The 10466-nt window shown below is 37.2% G+C and overlaps 1 protein-coding gene across 2 annotated transcripts in view; it reads left to right on the top strand.

Annotated features, from left to right (window-relative positions):
• The window catches only part of Grm3 (glutamate metabotropic receptor 3), a 230194-nt gene that overhangs the window by 80321 nt on the left and 139407 nt on the right, over window positions 1-10466 (top strand). The window contains exon 1 of one of the 2 annotated variants that reach the window (XM_029477445.1): window positions 332-378. The exons of the other annotated variant lie outside the window; for it this stretch is intronic. The gene's annotated coding sequence lies outside the window, so the exon portion shown is untranslated. Of the gene's footprint in view, window positions 1-331; window positions 379-10466 lie in introns of those variants that run through there. 2 annotated transcript variants of the gene reach the window in all.

Below are 10466 nucleotides of genomic sequence, written 5' to 3'. Positions count from 1 at the left end.
GGAAGGAAGGAAGGAAGGAAGGAAGGAAGGAAGGAAGGAAGGAAGGAAGGAAGGAAGGAAGGAAGGAAGGAAGGAAGGAAGCTTAATCACAGTTCCTGACAAATAGTCCCATGCGCCATCACTGCACAACCTATCACCCCAATCTCGGTGGTATGAGACAGCTACTATTTAGGATGCCATCAGGTCTGAGCTAGATGTTTAGGAAAGGTATCGCACCCTCAAAGGCCATCAACCTTTTGACATGGTACCTCTCGCTCATGCTTAACTGTAATAGGAAGCCAGTGAGAGGATCATCCTCCCGGGAGCCAGCCTCACAGGACACACAGCATCATTTCTACCACTTTTGATTGGCAAAAACAAGCTTTCCCAGAGTCAAAGGTAGGAGAAAATGACTCACTATCAATGAGGTGATAGCAGAGTCTCACATAGTATACAACAGCCCTCTTTGGAAGATACAGACAGTAAGACCAGACAAAGTGTAACTATTTCTCATCTTCTTATATAAATTGTTAGAGTGGTCTACCTTGAGCTGCTGTGACAAATGACAATAGATACAGCTTAAACAACTGAAGTTTATTTCAGTCAGTCCCGGAAGCTAGAATGTTGACTGATTTCACAGCTGGTGAGGACCTTTTGTTCTGGTTTTCACATGTCAGAGTTGAAAAGAAAGAGCAACTGGTTTAGTTACTTGCTCTCAAGGGAGTAGTTTTAGCTAGAGTTGTGCTTAGCACTGAGTATGCTCATGGTCTAATTATGTGATGAAAGTTGTAATCCCTTCACAATAGATATTACTCTTTAAGATAAGAATTTAGAGACAAATATGAACTCACAGAACCTATCAAAATTTTAGCACTATAAACACAGCCACCAATCTTGCTAAATGAAGTCTCTATCAGACTTAAGTCTGCTAATAGCACTATTTAATGATCTATTATTTCATTTATGTCTAGTCTTTGGTCTATGAGGCATTTTAGTAGTTTCTATCCCAGAAGGAATGGCAGAGTACATTCATAGACAGGCAACTGTTTACTTCTATTTAGGAATATAAATAATTTCCTTCAGTAATGGTCCTTTCTCACCATGATAATGCTTTTGCAAATAACAAAACCATTCTTGCTCCTGAGGCTGAAGACAGACTGACAGCAAACAGGAGACTGCTGTTTCCAGCTCCTTGATGGCAAAGATATCATCACTGACCATCCTCAGCTTTTAGATTAGCATTACATTGTGCTCCATGGTGCAGAGTTGATAATCAAGGGTGTTGCATGGATTCAATGTTATTCTTTGCAACATCACACATCTTCCTTTCTCTTTAAATTCTTTTCTGAAATTAATTCACTATCAATAACTTTTTGTTCTTCATTTCCTGTTGGATATTTTATAGGTTATTACCATGACTCCCCAAAATATAAAATAAACTGTGTAACTCCTACGTTCTACTTTCCTTGAACATAATTTACCTTCCAAGCATACATTTAAAAAAAGATTGCTAAACTCCCATTTTAATTTTTTATTCTGTTTCATTTTGACATTATAATGTAATTACATAATTTCTCCCTTCTGCTTCATACTTCCAAACTTTCCCATATGCATTCCTTCAAATTCATGGCCACTTTGGTCACTAATTGTAATTGCATGCACATTCTTGCTCCCATGTTTTATATCTTCATGCACCTAACCCAGCAATCTAGTGTGAATTAATATCACTTCCCTATTGCTTGTTGTAATAGAAACCATCATTATCCTTGACATAAGAGTCATAGCCATGGGTCAGAAAAGATCCCAGCACTTGAAATATGGATCAAAACTGAAACAGACAATTTTGAAGTTAAAGGTGGAATTGAGGCAGGGAAGCATAGATCTGAGAGGAAATCCAACAAAATTAATTAAAATTATACCAAGACACAGTAAGAAATGTAATATATATGTTAAGATATAGTACAGATTAGAGTAAGGTAAGTACTCTCTCTAGGGAAATGCCATTCAAACTAGCTAGACTCTATTTATTAGTAGAAAAGTAGGTTCTTTGTGAAGACATACAAAATCTAGTGTGGTCTGATCCTTGGCAATAGCTTCAGCCCTAATCCTCTCTCTGTTAGTATGTATGTGCTCCATCCGCTTCATTCACTGGCTGTCCCCTGACTCTTACAAGTCAGTGAGACTTTCTCTAGTGCCAACATCTCTGTTGTTCTTGACTTGCTATGTACAAAAGCATAATACCAGATTACAAAACCTATGTTTTAACTGGTACTTTCCACTCTTATTCACCAGTTAAGGGTGGTGATTTGCACCATAGCCCTGTCCCTGATGGAAAAAGTGTGTCAGTCCATAACCTAAAAATCAAGATGAATAATATTTAGAATAGCAAATGTAGTATCTCTTAAAATGGTACAGAGTCTACACGGATAATATATAAAATTATATATGAGGACTCAAAATTAAATTTTTTTTCTGATGAGTATTCTCCCACCTACCTTCTAGATATATTTTGTGATATTTCCTTTCCTAGATCTTGATCTATACATATTGTTTAATCTGTTTCTTATAGTAGATAATGTAAAGTGGCACATTTAAAAAAAACCTACACTCTTTTAAAAAGTTGGAATTAAGAGCAACAGGAATGTAAGTGAAAGTAATCTGCATTAACAGTCCCTTAGTCCTTCAAACCAAACAGACTAGTAAGAAGGAAGCATTTCTCAAGTACTATAGATAAAACATTAATGAAAATGAAGCATATTTGAACTACTCTTTCTGTTTCTACTTCTTGAAAGTTTATATGAGTTTGGCTGTTTTGAGAATTTGGAAAACTAGATAGATAATACTCAGAGTCTCGCTCCCACCACCAACTGGCAATGAAGTCACTGAGTAAACTGATGACACAAACTAGGCAAATCAGTTATGACATATGAAGATTTCCAAAGCTCTGGTTTCAGAATGGTGGCCCACTATGGAAGCAACTACCCTTTACATCTCTCCTTCCTTCCTCTCAAGGATTCTGCTTGTCCTGCCAGCTTTGAGTACTCAAGTGGGACTCTCTCCTTCTGCTTACTGTCCTTCATCTGCTATACACGAAGCAAAGCATCCAAGCCCACATCTGTTCTGCTGCTTAAGATATTATCATTTACCTAATGAGCAAGCAATGAAACTGGTGAGGTAACCACAATTAAGTTCAAGCCTCCTAATGTGAAATGCAGTGGCAGAGCTGTGCAATCATTGCCACAAGGTTTGTGTTAATTCTTGCCATCCAAAGGCACTTGGTTCCTCAAATTCAGGGAAAGTTTTGCTGAATATATATATATATATATATATTCATACATATATATATATATTCATACATATATATATATACACAATATATATATAGCATATATAGCATATATATATAATACACACACATACATGCATACATAGAATATATATACATATATATGTATACACACACACACACACACATATATATATTGTCTAAGACAAGGATTTTACAGTTGCTGTAGTTGATTTAACTGCAAAAACGTTCACATTTGTTTGTATACTCTGGTTCTGCCTCTACCTTTATAGGCTTAATCCACATGTATTCACCTTCAATTATTTCTGTTCAGCTTCTTGTTGTGTGATCATTTCAGTTAACAAATTTTGATTGAGCTAAGTCTTGTGGTGAATGCTTTTAATCCAGCAACATGTGGATCTCTGAGTTCGTTGTCAGCCTGGTCTACCTACAGGGTTCCAAGAGAGCCTGAGCTACACAGAGCAATCTCAAAAACCAAACAAAAAAGAATAAGAAAAAAGTAGGAGAAGGAGAAGGAAGAGAGAGAGATAAAAAGAAAAATGGCTCTCAGAAATTTTGCAATGTAGCAGACAAAACATGAACTCTTAACTCTTATGCAGGGTTGCCTATTTCATTTCTAGCTCTGCTGTCTCCCCAAAGTGATTGCCTCATCTTCTGCTATCGGCAGAGAAATTGTAATAGATTTTTCTGCTTGAGAATATTGGGAGGATGGGGTAAGCTGAGTGTGTTTAATCCAATATTCTTGAACATCAGAACCTAGCATATAAAAAGTGCCTCTGGTACTATTTATTTCTCATGTTGAACAGCTGTACTTCTCTAGTGTACAGAAATTTTAATCCAGGAACATGATTGCTCTGGCAAGGGATCACATTCAAAGTTCTGTGTGATCTGGCTGAAATGGCATACCTTTAATGGCTCTGACTGTACTACAGACTTGTCTTTAGTACACACCAGTTAATCCTAAACAAGGAAGATAAAATTAGTTTGTAGAAGGAAGCAGCCATGTTTGAAAGTACCATTTAAATGAGGGACAAAGTGATGGATCAGAGAAAGATTGTACAGAATGAGTCAGAGATAGAATACACCCATCTCTCAAGAGAGCAGCACAGGAAAGAGGTGACATAGGAGAGTGGTACAGAGTAGCCAGGTAGTGTAGGGAGTTTTACTGGGACAGTTTTACAGAGACAGTTTGAAGGTGAAGACAGAAGTCCGGGAATGAAAAGGAGCCAGAAGTTTAGAACAAATTGCCAGAGTTAGTTTGAAGCTAAGCAGAGCAATTCAGTGAGAAGCTGAGGAAAGCCAGGTTGAATCAGTGAGTTTGGAGACGAGTTTGAGCCAGAACAGCTGAGTTAGGCCAGCCAGGGTTCAGAAGAAGCTGGAAAGGATGTAATCCTCAGAGATGAAAATTACATCTGGTGAACAAAAGATTCATTTACACTCTAGAGAGTCTCTGTGCTATCTATTGGCGAGCACAGAAATGACACGATCCATTAATGCCAGAAACATGTTCCTGAATGAAGTAATGAAGTGTTGTTTTATGCTTCTGGTTCCAAACACTTTGCTGTGATAAGGAAAAAAATCTAAAGTTTCTAAAGGGTTAACGACTCCTTTAACTTGCAGTAAGACAATGTATTTGCGACTTAAATATTGATTTTAACCAATATAAAACACTGCTTTGAACCAATATAACACATAATTAAAAGAAAATGGTAATTATATATGGATGTCTATGATATATTTACATACCTCCAATAATAGCTGAACAAAGTATTTGCTTGTTACAGAAAAGCTAAGCTTTTCTAAAAACTCACAAAAATGTTTAATAATATTTATTTATTTTCTTACTTTGATCAAAATACCAGATATCTTTCTTTAATAATCTAGCATTGCTTAACAAATAAAGATATCATGTAAGTAGGAAGCATAGTATAAAGTTATTTAAAAACTGTTATGGGCTTTACTGAGAAAGGATGACCCACAAGTCTCGATATCCTTCCACTTCTGCCCATGACTACCAGACTCTGTGCTGAGTTCAGTTATTATTTGCGTGTGTTTGATTCCATTGTCACCCTATGTAGATCTACAGCTCGCATCTACCGCTCCTTATTGGATAATTATAATTAAATACCGACTTGTCAGATTCTGATCCTGAGTTCAAAGAAAGCTCCTACTCCTAGCTGTCTCCTTTTATTTGCAGTTCCACTTTTTGTCATCTGGGTTTGAATTCTGGGAGTCAATTTTCATCTTTGTTCTCTACAGTCATAAATAAAAGTCAAGCATCAAATTACTTTGCTTTTTGTATGTGAGGATTATTAATTAAATTTTACACATTCTACTTCATATGACCAGTAGCACAATTCAACCACTCCTGAGCTCAAATCTGATTCTTAAGAGTTCCCTGACTGTAGTGACTGAACAAGCTGATATATTCATAAGTGTCTTCACATATGTATACTCGCACACCAACACACACCTTGGCTTTAAAGAACCCATACTAATTATACTAATACTGGGAAATCTCTCCAGAAGCTACCAAACAACATGTAAGACATCAGATCTTTCCCCTAAGGATCTCCTACAACCTAGAACTAGTAAATTTCACATTTTTATCCACAATAATCAATCAAAGTAGACTACCACAAGTTTCTGCAGATAAATTTGGGAGTTTCTGCCAAATGCCATATTCCTTATTATTTACCATAGTGCCCTACACTAATACAAACGTCATGTTCCATTTATTCTACACTTCTTACTTTGCCCCTCCCAAACTATATAGACATCCTTTATACTAGGTAGGCAACATAAAACTAATAGTACTCAATCAATATTCTAATAACAAAATCTATTGACTAACTAAAAACTATTAGAACTTTTTCTAATAGAAAAGTGATGAAGAATTCAATTTTAAAAAACTATATGTAATACTCTATATAGGCAATCCAGTACCCTAAATATGAATAATTGATGGTACATGTGAGATATATTATGAGGCACAAGGATGCAAACGATGATATTTCTGGCTGTGAAGAACCTACAAGTGAAGAGGGGGAAAAATCTTTAAAGCAATGTGAAAAGTTTCCTAAGAGCAGAAATGCCAAGTCCTCAAAGCATAGAGCAATTTTTTAAATCTTTTATTTGTTTGTTTGTTTTAAACTCCATATTTTATTTCCCTCCTGATCAAACCCCTGATGGTTCCACATCCCATACCTCCTCCCCGCCATGAGGATGTCCCCACCCCCATCCCCAACCCCACCAGATCTCAAAACTACCTGGAGCCTCCAGTCTCTTGAGGGTTAGATGCATCTTCTCTGAATAAACCCAGACTGGGCAATCTTCTGCTGTATATGAGGGGGAGAGGGGGACTCATATCAGCTGGTGTATGTTGCTTGGCGCATAAGACAAGTTTATACTACAGCTATATCAAGGAACACATCTACAACAGATCATATTGAAGGCTAGAAAAATTATCCTGACTGCAGAAACACTCATTAATCTTTAAAGAATGTGGTCAGTTCAAGGTGATTCAAGCAGAAGGTTTTAATTCAGAGATATGACATAGGACTAATGGGACTAGTAAGAACAGAAACAAAAATAACAGCTAATATTTTTAACATTAGTAGGCAAGATCCCAAGGGCTACCTAATTTCATATTTGTAAAAGTCCCTACTTTTGAGAAAAGTAAGGCTTAAAACAACTCAGCTTTCCAATGGTCACAGCCAGTAGGGTATGTGATAGCTGGAGAGGAGGAAAGAAGTGCCTTTGGAAGACAGATGGAGGACCATCCTGAGTAGTGTTCATTTCACAGAAGAGTGGTAGCTGAATGACACTCAGCACCAAACTTGGCAAGAGGAATAGACTGGCAAAATGAATTCTGTGGACTCCAAAGCTTTTGGCTTCCAAATCCAATTGGAAACCACAATGCTATGAAGTAAAACTAAGTCTGAAAGCATTAAAAATAGAAAGATTCTCCATGGGAGAAGCGATAAGGATTCGGGCAGTGGAGGCTGAGAATTCGGAAGCTTACACTCTAGAGAACCAGTTTTCCAGTCTATGAAACAAGGGCTTAGTTTAAATTCTGGAAATAGTGCACATGGGTCTCTTCTCATTCTTCCCAGGAGAACCAGGCAGGAATGTACCAGCACACATGGAGCATCAATAATGCCTGGGGGACTGAACCAACATTCACCGTTTAAAAGTGGATAGATAATAATATAATCTTAAAGGACTACTGGGAAAGTTACGGGTTGATTTGGTGGCTATGTAGCATGGTACAACTCTTACATACCTGTTTTCTTCCTTTTTGTACACTGAAAGTACAAGTTTTAAGTGTGTATGTATGTGTGTGTGCAGATGTGTGCATGTGTGTGTGTGTGTGTGTTAATTCAATGCATTATCTAGTGAAATTCTCTAAATAGTGTCATCAGAAAAATACAGGTGTTGCAGTAGGAGATTAAAGCTACTCAAACTTCACTGATGGCAGCAGTGGTGGCAGCAGTGGGAGTTGCTTGACAACTATCCCAATGTTCTAGATTCCCAAATGAAAGACACACACAGAGCTTTATATTTTAATATGCCCTGAACAGTTCAATGGCTGGACCACTTCCAAGCCTCCATGTGTCTAGCATATGCTCCTCTCCAATATTCCTCATTTATTACTTACTAAAACCTATACTCCATGCTGACTGCCCTGGTCTCAGGTCTGCAGCCCTCCTGGGCCATGATCCCCAACTCTTACATGTTGGCACTGCTCAGGCCTGATCTTTCTGCTTTCTTGGCATGGCAGTTATCCTTTCTCCCTCGGTCCCTTTCCCATGAAACCTAAAGTCTCACTTCTGTCTCTCTGCCAAGCCACTGGCCTCTAGAAACTTTATTTACCAATCAGAACCAACTGGGGTCAGGGACCCTCAGTGATTTTATTTACCGATTCTCATACAGTTTTGAGAACCCAGATAACATAATGCAAATGTTAGACCAAATCCCCAACACACAGGTATTCCTGCCATTTCAGAAGTCCTAAATTACTATAACTAAACTAGGTTCTACAATGAATTAAGCCATCTAACAGCGGGGCAGTGGTGGCACATAGCCCTTTAATCCCAGCACTTGGGAGGCAGAGGCAGGTAGATTTCTGAGTTCAAGTCAAGCCTGGTCTACAGAGTGAGTTCTAGGACAGCCAGAGCTACACAGAGAAACCCTGTCACAAACCAAACAAACAAACAAACAAAAAAGAAAAACATCTAACTACTTGTAAAATGAGATCATTTCTATGAGTCTTTCATAGACAAATCAAACTACTAGGTAAGATTTTAATTCAGCAAGAAAGCAGGACCTTGGGCTTGAGATGAAGAACATACACGATTTTGAGGAAATTATTTGAGTCATGATTGTGACTTTTCTAAAGACTATTTAGATATATAAAGACTATTTTCAATGCCTATATATCATGTGCAGAAATTATCATACTCAACATTCAAAACACTTTGAGAGTATGTTTTCTGGACGATAAATATGACCTTGAAAAATTAAACTGATTCAAGAATACAAAAGTTTAGGCATCTGAGCTCTAAAAAGTCTAAAAATCTCATATTGTGCTGGTGCTGACACGTAGTGGACCATTCTAAATACAGACCACTTCCTTTGCAGAATGGAAATAATAATACATATCTTTTACATTTCTTACAAACCATCAATGACCCTGTGAACAAAACATATCAACAATCCCAATCACGAAACGGTATGGTCCATTTGTAGTCATTGTTATTGATCCCATTAAATACCTGCTTTCTCAACACGAGCTTCAGACTTTAAACCAGGTTGCTTTGTTCATCATCAAAAAAAATACACCCAAGAAGAATCCAATAAAAATTCTTTCTGTCACATCTGTCAGAAAGATACATAGGCCTCCAGAAATTTGTTAGCAGTTAATATGAGTTCAAACATTCTCTGCAGGGAGAGGCCATAAGGTAAAAATAGATAAATTCTATAGAGAAGCTTCAGAAAATGAGGGGATGAGATATAATGGCAAATCTCTAATGAAACAGCCTGTCTACCAATCTATAAGTTGGCAGGCTAGAAGGGTAAAGACTCACATTAGGATTTCAGCACGCCCCAATTAGTTCTGTGTGACGTCTGTGGTGAACTCTCCCCTCCTCATTCAGATGCTCCCTTGTCAGATCAGCCATTAAAACATTTCCTGGAGTTAGAAGTTTGATTGTGCTGGGAATATTCTGTAAGCAGCAGAATAGTGATGCAGTTAGTGGCTATGGTTGAACGAAAGACAAGAAGGATGCGAGCAAAGGGAGCCATTTCTTTATTTATATTCCCCATGAACCAACAGGAAACAATCAAATGCAGAGCCAGATAGTTTGCTCTTTATTACATTATCTTATTTAACTTTACTTAAACAGCATAACATCCTGTAAAACGAGAAGCTCTCTATTCCATTTGATCAATGAATAAAGTGAAAGGGCAGTTAAATGAGTCTGAAAACCATATCCTTCATGAGTTTCATTCAAAAAAAAAATCTGAGAAGTTTTTACTCTAAACCTTGTCTCCCTGTACAGTGTATATCGATTGAGGTGTAGTGAAAAGTTTAATTCATGAAAGGAAAAACTCATAGTACAATAAAAATTAAATGAAAGTATTAATTGGGTGATTCAATAAATTATGCATATTATTTTCTCAGCATTAAAAGAAAGTAAACCTATAGTTTAAATAGTATTACCAGCTCCTGACCTCATATCTGTCAGAAGGTAGACTGGAAGAGCAACATTATTTCCTAGAGAAAGAAGCATCTTTGACTGTCTTATACCCTGTGGCTCTTCCTACTCATACACCATCTACTGAAACTCTGAGAATTCCTTTTACCTATATATCCTTTCATATCTGTCTTAAGCCATTTAACTGGTATCTACTCAAAGTTCTACCAAATGAGCTCAGGAAACATCCAATGCTGATAAAACTGTCAACAGAGAGAATGACCAAAGAACTAAAACACAACAATAAATATTTGTAGCAGGAGTTTTAACTACTCACTTTGTGTTCCTGGCTGGTCACAGGCGCACACACACCCAGGAGCTATCTCCAATCCATGAATGGAAAACACATACATACTAGTTATCTTAAAATGTCTTGGCTATCCATTTGCCTAGGAATTTCATAAATTCATTCTTTTTAATAG

Source organism: Mus caroli, chromosome 5 (genome assembly GCF_900094665.2).
Source record: "Mus caroli chromosome 5, CAROLI_EIJ_v1.1, whole genome shotgun sequence".
Lineage (NCBI taxonomy): Eukaryota > Metazoa > Chordata > Mammalia > Rodentia > Muridae > Mus > Mus caroli.
Note: the sequence above shows the minus strand (reverse complement) of the source record. Positions and strands in the feature narration are given on the sequence as shown.